General features: G+C 41.2%; 1 long non-coding RNA gene across 1 annotated transcript; it reads left to right on the top strand.

Moving 5' to 3' along the window:
- Positions 1-12,000: 12,000 nt before the first annotated feature.
- Positions 12,001-16,057, top strand: LOC310640487. Its single transcript, XR_014492540.1, has 3 exons — positions 12,001-13,075; positions 15,139-15,300; positions 15,548-16,057. It is a non-coding gene; the product is annotated as an uncharacterized lncRNA (long non-coding RNA).
- The last annotated feature ends 4,057 nt before the right edge of the window (positions 16,058-20,114 follow it).

Below are 20,114 nucleotides of genomic sequence, written 5' to 3'. Positions count from 1 at the left end.
CTCTGTGAGGCTACTCAAAAGGCACTCTTTCCAGTGGCCAGAAGCCAAACAACGAACGAGCGATAAGCCGGAGCGCGGCGGCGGCAGCAGCAGCGGCGCCTGGACTACGAGGCAGTCAGTCTCTGGGACTGTGTGACACGAAAAGATGGCGCTGCCTCACTTCCCCTCCCCCTTCCCCTCCAGCAGCCTCCTTCGCTCACGGCTTCCACTTCCTCCCCAGCAGCTCCGCCGGGCCCGCTTCAAGGCTCCCCCCTTACGCAGCCGGACACCATTATATATTAGCTCGGTGGGTCTCTGCCTTTTCTCCCTTCACCCCGCTCCGCCTGTCACTCCTCCCCGCCCCCCCCCCACCTCCGTTGGCTGGTTAACTTTCCTGTTTTCTTTTTTTCTTGCCTTTTATTTTCCTGTCAGACAGCTTGCGGTGGGGGAGGGGAACGGGTGAACGAACCAGAAGGGCGGAATGAAAAGTTCCCTCGCGGCTGTCCTCTCCGCTCCCCACCCTCAATTTCCTCCCTCCGCCCCCGGAGCCACCAGGGCGGGAAGGCCAAGGAGCTTGGAGGGGCGGAGGAGCTGCACCGACTCCCGGGGAGGAGGAAGGAAGCCGCGCCAGAAGAGTTTGACCGAGTTTCTGGCACAGACGAAGCAATCGGCCCGATGATCTGTTTGGGCTTCCAGTTTGCCGGTGCAAACGAGGGGGGGGGGGAGAAATAAAAGCAAAAAACCAGACCTACGATCCAGTGTCCCTCTTTAATTTAGTTATCGACCCTCCTCCCCAAGTCTCCGCTTGAGGATCGGCAGACCCACACGCCTCTTTCCCTTCAGTCCCATTTACACTTCGGACTGCGACCTTTTTTGTCCCCCCCCCTTTCGGTCAAGGCCGACCTGAACCCAGATCTTCCCGAAAAGGCGAGGCGCTTTATAAGAAAAAGCGAGGACTCCCAGCCCGATCGGGTTGCCCGTCTGTAGATTTGGGTCTTTCCCTTCTTTCTCGCCACTCTGCTCCTCTCCTTTCCCTCCCTCACATTCCGGTTCTTTGATGTTGTGTGTGTGTGTGTGTGTGTGTGTGTGTGTTTGTGTGTGTTTGCTTCCTCCCCGCCCAGCACCTTTACTGATGGATGGAGGGGGCTGGGCTGGAAGGAAGGGAACGAGTTTCTATGCGACTGGCAACGCTACAGATGCCACACTGGTCGGAGAAGTTGAACTGCCTGGAAATTCGGCCACAAAAAGAGAGCCAGCAACTCTTTGAGTCACTTCCAAATTACCTACCCCCTCCCGTGCGGCGCTAGAAATCCCCCCGCCCCGGTCTACACAGCGCAGAGAGTTGTGCTAAGGATTTGGAAGGGTTTGCTTTTTGGGGGGGGGGAAAGTCCGCAAATGACTTTCAGCGCGGCGGTTGCCTATTTTAAAGGCTGTTAATTGAACGCCGTGACGCGGGGATGCTGCTAGGGCGGAGAAGCGAGGAGGCCTCTGTGGTTCTTTTACTGGCCCTTCAGTGTGCGGTTCGACGATTCTTTCCCGCCTTCTTCCTACACGTCCCGTAGTGAAAGCACAAACAAAACACCGGAGATTGTTCATAACGTTGAACTACGGAGCTGTCGGCCTATTTGCGTGTGTGTGTGTGCGCGCGCGTGTTCCTACGAATGTCATGGCATGGCTCAGCCTCGCCTGCAAGGTCTTTGTTGCAATCTGCTGTAAACTAGACGGGGTATTTCCCTTTAGGGACGGGGAAACGAGTGACTTTCTCTAGAATCAGATCATAATTAGAAATGGCAGCAAATTTCAGGATTTTCACACACTGATGTGAGCGAAGGCAACCAATTTTCAAGTATAGATTTCCACATATATATATATATATATATTTGCTAAGAAAGGTACTTGCATTACAATGCGGCTTCTTCCTCCATCCCCACCAAGTAATGATCCGTGTTCTTGTTTGTTGTCCATTTCCTTATTGTTGCTGCTGTGTCTAATAGTTGGTTAAGTGGAGGCTCCGTTGTGGTCTTATCAAAGTGAAGTGTCCCACCAGTTTGTTTGTGACTGGTCAGGTCAAGAAAATTCTGACCTCTGATCTGCTACACTCTAGAGGCCCATGAGTGATGTCGCTGGCTCGCCTGTTAACATTTTGCAATGGCGCTAGCCTTTTATTTGTTTTTAGAAAATGGCTGAGGAAACTCAGAAGCTCTGTACTTGCCCATTTTAAGATCATTGATTTGTGCTGCCAAAGAACTCTGTGCACAGAGTTGCTCTTTCATCTCCAGATACACAACAAGAACCACCACCCAGGCAGCCTCAAGACTGTGGTCTAGGCAGAAATTATCTCATAAAACCTCTTGAACTCCATTGATACTCCATTGTGCTGGTTTTGAAACACTTGAAGTCTAAAAGGCGGCGGTAATGTAATATTGGAACAGAGAAAAAGCCAAGGGTAGGAATCAGAGAATAGATCATTTCTGCCATTTTACATTCTTTTTTCAACCCCATTCTCTTAAGAAGGGCTAGTTTACAGTTTCCATCATCCACAGTCAGCATATGGAAGATTCTCAAAAGCCAAGCCAGGGACAATCCAACCTGTCTCTTTCCCTCCAGGGCACCATTTGGGAAGCTTTGTATCCTTCCTTGGTTTTGCTTTTCAAATGGACTCTGAGTGGCAAATTTCACTGTGCAGGGTGATTTTCCACAATGGGAAGCACCTTCCAGTACCTGTTATCTAGCTCCGGATTGAATATTAACAAACCTCCACCTCCCATTGTCTGCCCAGGAGGTTTTGCCTTTTGTCTGCTTTCCAGGCGGCCATCGGGCACCAGGCACTTTCCTCTTTAAAGGCAATGGGGTTAATCGGATTACTTTAGGGGCTGACAGAGTGGCAGGCTAACCCCTTTTGATTCTTTAAAAAAATGGGTGCAGGGGTCCTGAGGCCGCAGCACCTAAAGGATGACCTACATAGGCCAGTGGTTTGCCTGATGGTGCTAATTTGCTTTGGCTTCCTCCTCAGAAAGGATGTGTGCCATGTCCTAATTGAGCCTGCTTGCTGACACTCTTGCAGCTTAAAACACCTTGACAGGTAAGCAGGACTAAGTGGAATTGCCAGCCAAGCAAGATTATGAATTGGCTTGATCCTCTGGTTTATTAGTTGCGCATAATGACTGACATTCAGCAGGATAGAAACACTGGGTGGCAAACACATATTTGGAGAAATCTCTAATGGATCTTCTAAACAACAAGAAGAAATAGAATAAACCTTTTTTCCCCCTGCCTATTCATCAACAATGATCTGTCACAGTACTTTAGGTTTACCCGGACTGTACAGAAATGAGTACTATCAAATAAATGTCAAGCGGACCTGTAAAATGGGTGTCTGAAAACACCTTTCTTAGCCAATTAATTTCATAAAGTAGGGGGATATTTCATAGAGTCGAGATCCCTTTAGGGCTGAATTTGAGGCGGTACTGAAAAATGCCAGCACGTGTTTTCAATATCAGGGCCGAGATCTGGTGTGTGTGAGCTAGAGACAGATGTTTTTCTTCTCCTTCTGAGAGCTGGAAATAGTGTGATAAAGCTTCACTCGCGGCTTCCCCTCCTCCATGCCACAGCCTTGCATCAGCTTAACAAGGTTTTCAGGTTTTACTGTTATAGTCCTGCAAACCTGATTGACCGGAGGTCATAAAAGGACAGAACAAATGAAGGTGGGGTGAGCCCTTAAATAAAACAACCACCTCTCCTCAGTCTTTTATAGGAAAGTCTTTTTCAATTGCCACGGAGTGCTTTTTTTCTTTGACTCAAATCTACCTACCTGTCCAAACTTGGCTGGAATTATGCAGCAACGCTTCGGGGGTCAGAGGGTTTGATTCTTAAGAGCCCTCAAGCAGCTGCGTGTTAGGAGCACGCCCCACTTTGTCCCTTCCCTCCGTGGTACTAGTGAATAGAATCGTGACCGGTTTTGAATTTTTATATATTTATATATAAAAATTTATATTTATATATTTCCTCGGACAAGTGCTGGCTCTTCGGCTTTGAAACGGAGATGAGCACCGGCCCCTAGAGTTGGAAACGACTAGCACGCATGTGCGGGGGAACCTTTACCTTTATTTATTTATATTTATATTTATTAAACTTATATATCGCCCTTCTCCCGTAGGACCCAGGGCGGTTATGCCCTTTTTTTTTTTTTTTGGCCGACACGTATGGCAAGCAATTCCAAACGGTCCGAGCAATTTGAGGGAACAATGGCTTAATCTAAAAGATCGTGGCTGAGCATGGACCGCTGCCAGTCTCTTGCGGAGTCCTCCCCAACTTCTTCTGGTGAAGACGAGAGCCTCCGGCCAGCCCTGCCTGGTAAACAGGGAGCGCATTTGTGCAGGCGCGCCGAGTAAACAGTGCCTGGCAAACAGACCACCGGCTTGGCTGTGGCTGCGAGCAAGAAACCTTCCACTTCTCAGCACTTAGCAACCGAGCCAAGCGTTGCTCGCCGCCGCGCTTTCTCCCGGAGCCAGGCAGGCAGGCTCGATTTGATTTACATTCTTGTTAGGACGCAACGCTTTCGCTTGGCAGTTCAAGGGCAGGACAGGAACCGTGCAAGCGGAGTCTTGTGAACGGAAATCTCTCATTTACAAGGTTCTGCTCCGTCACCGAAAGCCACCCTCGAGCACATTTGTTCCGCACGCAGCTCCCTTTTATCTTCCTTCGCTCGCTCCTTCTTCCCACGGCTCGAAAGGCGGCGAGGGTTGGGGGGGGTGGGGGAGGGAAGCCGGCGTGGGGGGGGAACTACAAGCAAATGCTACAGAAGCAAAGTGAGCTCGGCTTGGCCTCCCGCTTAGGCCCAGGGCAGGCAGAATGTAAATAGGAAAACGAGCTCCGGCTCCACGCGTAGACGAGAGTCTCCAAGGCCAGACAAACAGAACTCAAGCACGTGATCAGGCTACCCTGCAAGTCTGTGAAGTCGGCGAAAGGCGGGGGGGGGGGGAAGGGAGAGATTCATGGCCTCGGAGCAAGGAGACGCTTGGATAAATTCTGATAGAAGGCCAAGAGCCAGGTTAGCCTAACGCGGCCCCAAGAAAAGTGCACGTTAATTTTTAACAACTCCCCCCCCTCCTCCCCCATTCTCCAATCTAGCTGCTAACCTGCCTTGAAGAAGCCTGAGATTGTCAGGAATAAGAGACTGGGGAAGGGGTGGGGGCACGTGGTGGGGAGAGGGACACAGAGAGATCATACTTATTATGATAACATTTTCTTCTCTCTCCCAGATACTCTCACCTGGTGGATATCCTTAAATTGAAATGGTAAAGTTCAGATCCTAAATCAGCGATTGGGAGAAAGACACGCTGAAATAAATGTCATCAGGTACAATAGATTAAAAAGAGAGAGAGAGAGAGAGAGAGATCAAAGTTCTGCATTTATGTCCAGTGGAAAGTTAGACAAAGGGATTTTGTAAGGACGACATGGATACTTTTGCTTCAATCTTCTTTGAAAAGGGTATGCAGAATTACAAAATCTCACCCAGATATTACAAAATAGTCAACTTGTGTGGTCTATTTGCCTTGATCGTTCGTTGGCTTGGAATTACATGTCAGAATATTTTTCAAAAGAACAAATATCTACACTTGGTTAGAAATAATTACCACATAGCCTATTCAATAGTAAATACAATGAGTTCTTAATTACTTGAATATTGGACAGCTTTCACCTGAGAGTTTCTCAGATTCCCCCTCACAAGTATGTATCAAAGGCTATGATGTGAACTTTGGAAGAAAGGTGCTTCTTCCCAAAATAAATGCTCTTCATTTATCATCTGAGTTCACATACTATATTAAGCCGTATCTTGATTTCCTTCTTGGTTTACCATCTCATCTAAATCCATTGAAAACCTTACTTAATGCTAAGTCAATTCTCTGAATCTAGCTAGTTCTGGATTCTTTAATTGATTTTGATTCAGGAAACTATGGTTTATTATAATGTGTGAACCCATTCATTTTCCCTTATATTTTCCCCTATCACATGCTTGGTTGGGGAAGTGACTTGCTAGCCATCTCCATAACTTCACTGGATTTGCTAGAAATTAAGCATGAACTGTGTTCCCAGGATTTTAATTATTATGCTAGAAATTTTGCTGTTTCTGTTAGAAAGCAGATATACCCATTTCAAGCAATTCACCATTATTTAAGAAGTAACACAAAGGTGGCTTACCTGTTAGCCCAAAGCTCTTTTTGCAACTATTTAGAGGCAAAAGTTGGCACGAACTATTATGTAATATGTTTATAAAAACCAGGGCTTTTTTTCTCATAGAACGCTCAGAACGGAGTTCCGGCACCTTTTTTGGATGGAACCTTGTAGGGTAGGCAAGGCGGGTTGTATGACATGTGTGAGTTCCGCCACCTTTTTCTTTTACAAAAAAAGCACTGATAAAAACACAAAAGGTCCAGAGTACTCCCGAGCTCTTGAAAATACTATTTTTGTCAAAAGGTTTTATATTGCTTTGACATTTTTCATAATTATTACTTTGTGATATTATGGTCATTTCCTCAGCCAGCAAAAAGGTACTTTATGTAGAATATTATTCTTGTACTGTGTAGGGAAAGGGGAGCTATTTTAAGATTAGTCATAGAACTTTTTAATATCTGCTTTGGAGCAGAGATTTAGTGGTGAAGGACACTCAGTACTAATGTGTGAATGTGCCATTTAGCCCAATTAACAAGATGCTTCATGCAATTGCTTTAGCTTGGGATGAAAGCGGTTCAAGTAATATGGGTTCTATTTGATGTATCTTCCTGTTAAGTAACATGAGTACAACATAATTCAGAACTGCACACAATAAATGCTAAAGAAGAGAAAGAATACCAATGCTAGTAGCATTCTGCTAATTTTTCTAACATTTTCTCTCAAATGTCTAGTTAGGTAACTTAGCAATGTTGCCTTCTTGTACCTTGTAATTGAATCTTCCTGCCATTTTTAATAAACCAACAAATATCAAAATTTGGTTTTAATTCAGAAGTCAGGCCATATTTTTTGCCATTTTGTTACATAAATCTCAGGCTTTATACCCATCCCCAAAGTAAGTAATTAACATAGCTTCTCTGGGAACTCATTAACACTCTGAAACCAACATTGCCTTATCTCCAATATACATATAACCAAAATTTTGTATAATTGTGATCATCAGACGTTTTATAATACCATGGATCAGGATTAGAAATATTTCAAGTCAGAGTTCCAAGTTAACACCTAATATATATATTACAATGTTCACAAAAAAATTGCAAGACTGTATAAAGGTTATATCATTGCATTCTATAAACCTCATGTTTTGCAGCTTTCCCAGAAGAAGGTAACAAAATGCTCATTTGGTCCCTCAAAGAGGTTCCTCAATGAGCATAAAATCTGAGAAATTTGGAACACAGCGATACAAAATCAGTATAGGTAATCCTCGACTTACAACCACAATTGAGTCCAAAATTTCTGTTGCTAAGCAAGACAGTTGTTGAGAGAGTTTCTCCTCATTTTATTATCTTCTTGCCGCAGCTGTTAAGTGAATCATTGTAGTTAAGTTGGCAACATGGCTGTTAATGTATCTGGCTTCCCCATTGACTTTGCTTGTCAGCAGGTTGCCAAAAGTGATCACATGACCCCAGGACACTGCAACCGTCATAAATGTTGCCAAACATCTGGATTTTGATCACATAACCATGGGAATGCTGGAACGGTCGTAAGTGAGAAAAACGGTCGTAAGTTACTTTTTTCAGTGCCGTTGTAACTTTGAATGGTCACTAAATGAATGGCTGTAAGTTGGGGACTACCTGTACATCATTTTACCTTGGATTCTGAACAAAAAAACCAACCGTGTAGGCTTTGGAATGCTCAAGAGATTTACCATAAAAGATAGGGTCACAAGAGTTTCCTTCTTTCAAAAACCGCTAGTTGTTTTTTTTTTTAAAAAAAATAACCATCTGCTGCATATTGTTCAGTGACAATCTAGTTAACCCACTAAAAAGAATATTTCAAAGGGCCTTATTTCTTAGCAAATGTGCACAACAATTTTCTGTGATTAGCAAGGTTGGACACTACTGTGGCCATAGTAATGTGGAGAACAAAATTAGACCTCCACCCAATTCATTAGTGAACCTTGAGTCAATTAGTCTTTTTCAACCTAGTCCATCTCACAAAGTAAAAACATAAAGAAGAAAATTATTCAAATACTTACAGAGATGTCCTCTACCAAAGACTGTGGGGATAGCATTGTATGTAGACACGTAATATGATCTCTTTTCTCAGACTTTTAGTATAGCAGCAATCTTGGTGGATGGATTCTTGTAAACCAAGTGAAGTATATCATAAACTGTCAGCAGTTTGGAGAGGATAATTGTCAATCATAATATACTTGGCATGAAGCAACTATTGGGGGGGGGGGGAGAAAGAAACAATGACCTGTTTCACTTCCTCTTAAATCAGATAGTGCTGATTACTGGCTAGTTCTCAAACCTATTGTTTTGGAATAGTCTTATTGAAATGGAAAATCCCCAGAGTCAGCAATTTGCAGATTTCTCTCTTCCCAATGCTTTTTGGTACAAAAAGGTATATGTCTTTGGTAAGTGCCTTTGATCTGAAGCATGTTCTTTTTTATTATTTAAAATCCTGTTTATAGCTTAACCTTCCATTGCATTGTCAACAAAAGCAGCTTAAGACACCAAAGGTTTACTCTTCTAGCATATTCTTCACTTATAGGCAAAGCCATTCACTGCCTAAGGACCAGATTTCTTACCATCAGACTGTGAGTGCTCCAAAGTTGGAAATAGCTAGCTAAGCAAGTCTATTTTTAATAGACTTCTTTTTGTCACAGGAGGCCTGGGCTATTTTTGTAGCTACCACATCTCCAAATTTCCTCTCTGGCCTCTGAAGAAGCATGTCAGTAAGTATATACCCTTATCCCAGAATTTAATTTAAGGGGGGGTGAATCAGGTTCTTAATAATGTTTGGATTTTCATGCTTCAATATCTTACGATTTCCACTATAATATTTTGTTTCTCAAGTCATTCCTCCCCAAGTTTTATGGATGTAAATGTTGAGAAGGGCTTTAAAAAAAAACAAATCACTGTCCCCTTCTAAATCAAGTCTCCCCCTTGCAGCAAAGATTTAAGTTTAGGGCTAGATTTTCGTTTTCAGCCTCTTCTATCTATTTCCAGAAGATAAAGGCTATTATTGCTTTATACTTCTGAATAACTTACTGATAGATGTAGACTGGCCCATTAAAGCTATTGGTAATTTATCTTCATCTATAAGCGGTTTGCTGATTTCACTTTTTAATATATAAAGTCTTATGTGTGATGCATGCATGCTGTTTTATGAAATAAAACAAAAATGCTAAGAACCATTGAAACCAATGCATCTGCTAAAGCAGCAATAGAAAAAGTAGGGCTTTGCTCTTTTTGTGACTGTCAAAGCCCATCAGACTGGGGGAAGAATTTAATCCCTTTTCATTGTGGGGGAGGAGGGAGTTGTGAATTTTAAGGACAGAAGGAAATGCTAAGCCTTTCAAATGAACTTAAAATTAGTTTGATGGAAGTTGTACTTTTGAAGTGCAGCCCTCAACATGTATGCAAACCCTTGGTGCAAGTCAGCAAAAGCTGTATTTGTTAATTTTGCTAGATGTTCTGGAAGCAGTTGCTGGTGTATGTGGACTTGACCAGAAATTAAGCTGTCTATTGATTTACTTAAAAATCTAGCATTCCAGCTTTCCTTAATCAAGTTCCCTGATAGTATTGAGAACACACAGAATCTCTAGCTAGCATTGATAAGGACATTAATATGAACATAATCTATTATATTCCAATGTGTTAATGGTTTTGGTAATGTAGAAGTGAAGTCTTAAAACACCGAATCACTGATTTGATTTATAAACAAAGAGAAGAGTAACATTGATAGGCTGGGCCCTTTATAATGGTATATACTTAGGGAATAAGTTAAAAAAATAGAAGTCTGAAAAAAGAAAACTTGGAAATGAAAACAGAAAATGAGAGGAATCAAGGAAGATTAGAAAAGGGCAACAGTTTAGTAATATAGCAAATGAAGATAGGGGAAGGAGTTAAAAGAAGATTTGCCGAATGGAATTTTACAGCCTTCTAATAATTGGCACCTTCCAGATATGTTGGATTATTACTCCAATAATTCCCAATGATTATTGTTGGAAATTATTGCATTGTAATCCTGCACATGTGAAGGGTGACAGCTCCATTACAAAATTCCTTTGTTGCTATTTTTATATGAATACAGTAGTTGATTTCAGAGAAAATCTGAATATTTTATTTCCCACTTCTTTTGCTCATCTCACCAAAGGCAACTTTAAGTGGCATACAAACACAGATCCTCTATGCCTCTGTTCCCATCATTGCCCAATGTATTGATTTCTTATAATTGTTTGATTTGCTATAAATTGGAATGTAAATGATATGTAATTAAGACACAAGGAAATTTTGTCAGTTTGGATGAATTCTACTCTCTGCAGGAATTTTAGATATTTAAAGGGATTTATTTATTTGTTGTTTATTTGTTTCACTGACTCCAAACCATTGTCAGCACAGTGCAATAAATCATACACTATATTACGGATGCTACAACAGTTGAGTTTACATAATATACTAAGCCAGGGCTTCTCAAAGTGTGCAACATGGGTGACATAGAAGAGGGTGTTTCTGTTCTCCTTTTTTATGGTACCCTAGATATGATAGTCAGTCCTTGAATCATTGCTTTTATTCATTGGGAAGTCACATAAATTCATTCCTCATTTTAGTGGGTTATAATATCCTTCAAACCTGAGCACTGCTACACTAAACCCAAACTAAATAACCACAAAGATGAACAAACCATAAAGCCTTTGTGAATTGCGCTAGCACTGAAGATTATGTTACAAAAACAAACTACTGTAGTTTGTATGGCTGCAGCTTTAGAATGGTTCGAATTAATTAATAGCTAACTGTTTTGATTCAAATGGTTTATATACTGAGTTGTGTTTTCTTGCATAGGCTTTGATTAGTAGAAAGCTGCCAGATAAAAATTTACACAGGCGGCCAAGTTATTTATCCCTTATCTCAGACATGTCAAACACAAGGCCCAGGGGCCAGATCCGGTCCGCGAAGTGGTTTCATGTGGCCCGCGAAGCCATCCTGGAAACAGTGAGGGAACAGCCCCCACTGCCTTGGCCCTGGCCCAGAGACCCTCCTTCTGGAAGAGACCCTCAGATCTGTCCCACTCCTGCCCAGGCCCCCATAGGCACCCTTGATGCGAATGATGTAGAGCTGGCCACGCCCACCCAGTAGGCCACACCCACCCGGCCCCTTGAGGGCAACCATAATGCTGATGCGGCCCTCAATGAAATTGAGTTTGACACCCCTGCCTTATCTGGTTTCAGAAGTGGTCCTGAAACAGTTGCAAAGTATCCTTGTTATTCTTACTTCCAGATCTATCCCGTCTAATTTATTTTGTCCAGGAAAGGAGGGAGCTACACAGGTAATCCTATTTAGTGACTGTCTTGTTTAACAACTGTTCACAGTTACAACAGTAATAAAAAAGTAACTGTGCGGCCACAGTCCTCTCATTTAGGACCTCGCAGGCCTGAAGAGTAAAGGAAAGCTGAAATAAGATCCTAAACCTGGTTGCGGTGTCACTTAGCAATCATTTTGCGTTGAAGATCTCCTTGCGGGTACCAAATGTTGCTAAATGAGGACTTACCACTATTTGTAGTTATTAGGCAACCATAAGACTTACTGCTTCAAGTGCCTAAAAGCTACTATACAGTACGTGCAGCTAATCCTTTTTTTTTAATAGTCACAGGGTGCTAGTTTCAGCAAAGTAGCCGAAGTTGAAATGTGTCAGGTTTGTACTTTGTAGTACAAATGTGAGTATCATCTAAATAGATCTTGGAGGATTGAGTGAGGTAGAAAGGTGCAGTTTGCTGAGTCAAAGAAAATTAGAAAATAAGTAGATTATTAAAGATAAAGGACCACCAAAATAAAATATTCTTTACACAATTCATAGTTAAATTAGGACATTTTCATTCATGAGGTGTAACGTTAGCTCCAGAATAGATAATTTTATAAGGAGATCAAATGCATCTATGGCAGATATCGCCACTTGTGTATTAGCCCCAAATGGGAGTCACTCAGTTCCATTTCTGAGAAGCAGGAGCAAGAATTTGCAATATAAAAATAAAAAAAATTACAAATTTTAAGATCATTTCTATATACAGTAATAATTTTGCTTTTTGTTTTTCTTCGTTTAACATACACGTGGAACGTGCATGTGGGTCTACTATTAAATAATGGCATTTTATCATGCTTTCTCAGTAGCAGCACCTACCCTGTGAAACACATACCCCTACCCCCAGAGAGGGCCGTGGCTCTGCTAGCCTTTTGCAAGACACTGAAGATCTGGCTGTTTCCCCAGACCTTTGGGTCAGCCCTGGGGTGGGGCTGGGTAAAGGAAGGGGGGATTATGTGTGGCGGATTTGTGTGTTTTAATCTTGCAAGACTTCTAGAGTCACTTGTGTGAAATGGGTGGCTATGTAAATCAAACAAATAAATGTAAAATAATAAAATTGAGGGAGGTTAAAATATTTGGAAGTAGATCTGAGTAATACCTAGACAAGGCTTTTCTAGTTACCTATGTGGAGAAAGACTAATATGTTTAATATGATCTGTCACATAAAGACTATAGTTCGGGCAGTCTATTTAGTACCAGCTGAACCCTCTTCGAAGGCAACCCTATTATACTGCCAATAAGCGTAGCTTAGAATACTGGCTTAGTACGTGCATCCGAACTACTACCAAAAGAGGAGAATATAAACATAAATGCTAATAGTAGCCAGAAATATATTCTATTATGCACTATATTTCTTTTGAATGGAGTTATTTCTTGCTTGAAACTTGAAGGTGTCACATTTTTGATTAAATGTTTATATTTGAATGCTGACTGCACTAAAAAGTACCATTCTCACAGCTACTGTTACCTTTTAGGGAAAGAAAAAAAATATTAAAACCAAGTATTGGATAGAGTCACAACTGAAATCCTTCAACAGATGATACAAATTTGGGAAGTAATAAAAGAAAACAATGAAAACAACCTGACTGAACCCTAGAGTACTTGGGTATTATTGGCCAAGATCCACACTGAGATTTCTCGCTCTATACTGTACTGTATTGTACTGTACTATGCTAATAATATAGTAAAACTATTAGAGTTATTGTGGCATAAATAAATAATAAAATGAATAAAAAACAAACCCTATAGTCGACAGTGACTAGTGGAATAAAATCCACAAGGACTCCTTTACCTTTTATTGTGCCATAAATAGATTATTTATTTGTTAAATTTATTTGCTGCCTATCTAAGGAGCTATTACTGGTACACTGTGATTTGCCTCCTTTTCTCTAGAGTGGGACTGCCGTAAATGTTTTTGGATTATGATTCCTAGCCAACTGTTGGCTTATCATTCTGAGAATTTTAATCCCAAAATATCTGAAAGATGTCAGGTTGGAGAAGATTATATCTTACCTTAAGACAGTGGCGGGATTCATATACGTGAACAACCAGTTCTCTATGTGGATGCCGCTTCCGGAAGTCTGTTCTGGGCCTGGGCAACAAAAAATTAGCTACCGTTTCTGCTGAACTGGTGCAAACCAGCTGAATCCCACCAGTGCCTTAAGATATATTCTTGTCTCAGGGATAGAGTAAGAAATATGACTGGAAACAGTTAGTAGTATTTATTGGAAGGGAAAAAATGATTTACCAACCTAGCATTGTTCCCCGTCCCATTTAGATTATCAAAAACATCTGCACTCCACTGTAATCATCCCCCATTCATATAAGAATTACGGTGCTTTGTTAATAAAATGATCCTAGGTGCTAGAAAAGCAGTTTAAATAATATAATAAATACTCAGCCATGGATATCTTAACTTCTACTTCCTCAAAGTTTGAGATCCTTTAAATATTTTTAGAGAGTATTTTTATGTTGAATGTGGAATATTATAACTTGTGTGTTCATTTTTCTGACTGGTCCTATATAAGCATTTTAGAACAAAATTAATCTGCTAATATAAGTTAGATTTGTTTTCTTCATCTTTAAAGTTCAAATCTCATCCATATTACAACATTATGAAAAAATTTAATTTATTTGTTCCAGAAAGGTTTTATGATGTCTCAAGAATTAGCACAAAATAGATGAAAAGCAAATTAACTTTTTACTGAAACTTACTCCAGTATTTTACCCAATAGTTTCCCCTTAATTTTCCTTAAGAGGGAAACACTCAAAATTCTCAGACAGCATCCAGTTATCATCTGGAAGGGGCCAGGGTTGAAAATTCTGGGTAGATTACCCTAATTCAGTAGACTATTACACGATCTGTACATTCAGTAGTCTACTAAGTACTAGTAGTAATGGGCAACTACATTATATATTAAATAATATGAGATGAATTGGGGATATGATTTACAAACCAATAAAAGGAATATTATAATGGCTGGTATTCATATACTAATTTTTTGTGAGTCAGGCTATTAGTGATCAACCGAGTGCCACCTGACACCTTGTCTAGAATTATTATATCTGAAATTGGCCTAATTGGGTAAATCTTACAATGGGTTGATTTTGTGCCAACTTATGAAACGGGAAAAGTGTTTTTTGGGAAGAGCATCATAATTTCTCAGTGTCTATTAGCTAACCCCTGGTGCAAAACAATGTACAAGCTATCATTGCTTAGCTGCACCTTACATAGTCTTTGAAACATTGTTATCATTAGATTATACTATACCACATTTCTCCTATTTTAAAATGTACTGTAAGGATTTAAGGGGAATATAGCCTTAGCACTGCACAGTTGATTTCATAATAATCTTAGATTTGTGAGTTGTTTCCTACCTAATTAACACAATATATGAAAGCTCACAGTGCAGTGGTGGGATTCAGCCAGTTTGCACCACTTTGGCAGAACCGGTAGCTAATACTTTGTTGCCCAGGCCCAGAACGGACTTCCGGAAATGGCATCCACACAGAGAACTGGTTGTTCACGTATTTGAATCCCACCACTGTCACAGTGTACATACTAGTGACAATTGAGAGTTGAGAGAAAAAAATGAACGTTGGGTCTTATTTTTTTAGAAAGGAATATGAAGTAAAAACTCCTGTTTATCTGGATACAGAATGAAAAAAGACACATCACTCTATTCCCATGGCTTGAAAATGTAAAGATCACAGTTTGGTTCCACAGTGATGCTTCTCTGCCTATTAAGAGTGTTCTGTTCTTAGTACTCTCATGATAAGGTAAATACTGGGACTGGATGTCCTAAAGCTCTCCTCTCTTACAACCTCATGTCAGTATTGTCAGCCTTTTCCTTTTTTGTGCTCTAGATGAATGGAAGGAACTCACAGCCATTTTTTTAGCTTGTAGTTTTCTTAGGAAGGCATTTCTGTCATGTTTTTTCAACTTCCTAATTTAGCCTACAGTCTTGTTATCTCCTAGTGGTCTCTCCTTCATGTACTAACTCAATCAGACTTTTTATCTTTTCAGATAAGAAAAAGTCAGCTGAGTGCTATTATCAAATTGTGATGTACTTCTACAAGGTATTACTTTAGGAGCAGGAACTGCTGTCACACCTTCCTTCTTCTCAAGAACTCGTCAAGATTCTTCAGATTCCATGATATCAATATCAAAATAAATGTATGTATTTATTTAAACTTTTATAATATATATGCGTATTATTTCTTTTTTGTATTATATATTTAAAACATTTATATTGTAAAAGATGAACTTTGGACATATTTATTTTCTCTCCACCCCTACGTTTAGTTCCTTTATAATAAAGTTTCTTCTACATTTAGTTCTTTTATAATATAGTTTCTTCCAAAAACATGAATATATGTATATGAATATAACCTCTTCTTCTGTCTTTAATTGGTGAACATTGTTTTGTTGATTGAAGTTTGTCATTTACTATTAATATTTATGTCAACCAGGGCATGCTGAGACAACTCAGCTCAGTGTGCCCACCAATAGCTCACTTGCAATCTGTTAGGATCCCTGTCCTACCCAACTTTTATTTTTTTATTATATTCTTTTCATCATAAAAAAAGAATCTGGCAAGTTGAAAAAACACTAATATTATAATTTACATATGGGACTGCTTCTAGATAATGGGACCCTGTAAACCTTCTTACCCAATAAAGGTTACAGAAAAGCAATGCCTTGTTTGAAAAGGTACAAATTTTAAACAGAAAAAGCAAAAGAAAGCTGGGCAATAACAAGCATCCTGGGAAGCCAGAAGGAATGGAGAAGAAAACAAGCCATTCAATGACTGATGTGGGGGGTTTTATGATTGATCATGCCCATCATGGCCGCTGGTTTGATGACTACCCTACCCCCCCCCCCTCCGTCCATGAAGACTTCTGTGAGGGCACCCACAACATATGTAAAAATTCTATAATTATTCCCACCAGCCACAAAAAAAAATCCGAGTTGGAAGTTACATGTAGGAATATGTGCCTGCATCAAAAGAGCTTTTCAGCCAGTCTAATAGGCCCCATATGAGCTATGTATAGCTCTCCCGATCGTTTTCATGGAGATCAAACAGAATTTTCTTTCAGTGAAATAGAAACTAATAACAAATAATAGTAACTAACTGTTGATGAATTTAATGATCTCCAACTGTCCATTTCTTCCAACTCTATTTCATTTGTTTCTTAGCGCATATATGTATTCTCCATCCTAGCATATGCATATATATACAGGGCTTTTTTTCTCATAGAATGCTCAGAACGGCGTTCTGGCACCTTTTTTTGCAAAAAAAACCAAAAACTCCCTCTATTGGCTTTTGAAAGCCTATTGGTGGGGTAAATCGTGGCTCTTTTTTATGACTCATGGATTTCAACTCCCAGAAATCCTGAGCCAGCCATGCTGAGGGGAAAGAGAGAGGTTTCCAAGCTGAGCCATGCTGGCTCAGGAATTCTGGGAGTTGAAGTCCTTGAGTCATAAAAGAGCCAAGGTTGCCTACCCTGCACTAGAGGAGGACATTAAAATTATTTATAAGGTTACTTCTTTAGGAACTAAACTTTTAGAATCTAAAACAGCTAATTCAAAAAAGCCAACAGGAAAGAACCTCACATTTTTCATCTGCTTCTGTCTTTTGGAAGGTAAAATTAGATAACAAAATAATATATTTCCTATGTTAACATCTCTGCAATGAAATCAATCAAGGTAACAGGAAAGAAATGAGAAACATTTTTCTCAATGTAATATGTCTAATTTAGCTGATGGTAGGAAAAAAATAGTATCTTTTGTACACTCTTAAAAACTATTTTGAATCTATAACCATCTATTACAACTAAAGCACTTTAAATTAAACAATTCTTAAGAATGAAATATTCTTAATTTGGACTTTACTTTTACTGTTTGGACTGTTGTGTGTTTTGAAAGATAGATTATTTAGAATCTAGTTATGTTGCACTTCAGTCTTTAAATAATTAACCCAGTATATACATAACAATATATGATGTTTTCCATGGTGAGCTTAACATCAATAACAACATTTATTAAAAAGGCTAAAATACTTTCTAGTGGTATTATCTGTACATTAAAATTTTGTTTAGTCACAATCTTTCAATTTTCACATTCTGGACAAGCAGTGGTCATGTATCCTAGCAAAACATGTTACATATGTGCATAAGTGTAGTCAGTAGCATATGCCTTTTTAAAAATAATCAAACATGCAAAGAAACAAAAATAAGTCCAAAATATCTGTATTACATCCAGAAATGCCAACTTTGCAACCAGTATTTCTCATCCATAACTATGGCACCCTAAGGATACCTGCATACATGCAAATGCTTCTCTGGGATCAGTAACACAGCAGGGATTGCTTTTTCCTTCCAGTAACAGATTGCTGGGAAATACCAAACATGGCCTTGAGAATTCCAATGTTTGTTACAAATTTTTCTGCATGGGGTTGGAAAGAGGCTGTTTGGCGCCAGAAACCACTGCCACGAGGAACACAGTTCTGGGTCGGGGTTCGGAACAGCTCCGGGTGGAGGCTCAGCACAGTTTGCGGCGTGGCAACTGCGGGGAGGGGAATCCCCACAGCGGCTGTGGAGAGGGGAATCCCCACGGCATGTGGCTCCGAGCCGCAGGGGTGGGGGTGCAAAGGACGGGCGGCGACGTCATAGCAAGACACCGGCATCGCTCCCAGTGACAGCACTTCTGAGTTCCGGCACCTTTTTTTTTTTTTTAGAAAAAAAGCACTGTGTGTGTGTGTGTGTGTGTGTTTGTGTGTGTACACATACACATATATACACACACACATACATACATACACACACACACACACACACACACACACACACACATATATATATATATATATATATATATATATATATATATACATATATGTGTAAATTTTAGATTGCTAACAAAGAATTAAAGGGAGACTGATATGCATTTCAAACTTATTTGTTTTCATCAGTCAGCCATACCCTTCTGAGATTCGAACCTGGGCTGATTGCACATTAGGCAGTTGTTTTAACCTCTGGGCCACAAGCTCTATCTCACTTTGTTAGCTGAGAAGCAAGGGAGATATGTGTTAAATGCTTGTTAGCTATTTACCGTATTTTTCGGCATATAAGACGACCCCCCCCCAACTTTTGAGATGATTTTCAAGATTTTTCGTCTTATACGCCGGAAAATCAGCAAGCCCGGGAAGGCACGCCCTCCCCTCTCACTGTGGAGGAAGCAGGGCATGCTGGCGTCTGGCGGGAGCCGGCAGGGCAGTCCTGTGCATGTGCGTGCTCCCCGGCTCCTAAGGAGTCCTCGGGGAGCCATGGCAGGCACCTCACGCTCTTCCCTCTTGAGGCAGCATTGGTGGAGCCGTCGGGCGGGAGCCGTCAGGGCAGTCCTGCACACGCGCGTGCTCCCCGGCTGTTAAGGAGCACTCCTTAGCAGCCGGGGAGTGCGCGCGTGTGCAGGACTGCCCTGCTGGCTCCCGCCCGACGCCAGACGGCTCTGCCGATGCTGCCTCAAGAGGGAAGAGCATGAGGCGCCTGCCATGGCTCCCCGAGGACTCCTTAGGAGCCGGGGAGCGCGCGCGGGCGCAGGACTGCCCTGCTGGCTCCCGCCAGACGCCAGCATGCCCTGCTTCCTCCACAGTGAGAGGGGAGGGCGTGCCTTCCCGGGTTCGCTGATTTGCAGCCAAGCCGGAGCCGAAAGGGGCTTTTCCTTCCACCCACCCTTTGGAATAGATGCAAGAGCTCCCGGGGTCTGGCGTTTGCAAGGGGGAGGGGAAGGGGCTGAGAGGCTCTTGGGGGTGGGAAGGGACAGTCACATTGGAGGGGGGACTGGACTAAGGAGGCTTGAAGTTGCTTTGCAAGAACGGGGGCGCTCGATTGATTTATGTACTATTTTCCGGCGTATAAGACGACTGGGCGTATAAGACGACCCCCCAACTTTTGAGATGATTTTCATGGGTTAAAAAGTCGTCTTATACGCCGGAAAATACGGTAGATTACCTTGCTAGGCCCCAAACATGGGACAAATCTTTATTTCCTGTTTTGGCCTAACCGAAGGCCATCCACAGGCAGTAGTCACAACAGTGACAGCTCATATTTGTGTAAATTTTAGATTGCTAACAAAGAATTAAAGGGAGACTGATATGCATTTCAAATAAGTGCTAGGTTGGCAGAAGCTGGGATGAGTAACAGGCGCTCACTCTGTTGCGCGGCACTCAGGATTCGACCCGCCAAACTGCTGACCTTCAGATCGACAAGCTCAGCATCCTAACCGACTGAGCCACTGCGTCCCTTTATATACGCATACATGTATATTCATACATATATACGCATACATATTCATACATATATACATATACAGAGAGAGAGAGAGAGAGAGAGAGAGAGAGAGAGAGAGATAAAGATAGAGATAGATATGTATGTATGTATATGTATATGTATATATATCCAGATGTGCATTTGCTTCTGTATTGACTGTGCAGGTAGAAACTCATTCTTCATACATTTCTCCCTTGCTAGATAATGGGATATTGCAGAGAATATAATTAATTATAAAAATGTATTATTTTAAAAGAAAAAAC

Source organism: Vipera ursinii, assembly GCF_947247035.1.
Source record: "Vipera ursinii genome assembly, chromosome: 4".
Taxonomy (NCBI): domain Eukaryota; kingdom Metazoa; phylum Chordata; class Lepidosauria; order Squamata; family Viperidae; genus Vipera; species Vipera ursinii.
This window is presented reverse-complemented; position numbering and strand designations above follow the sequence as displayed.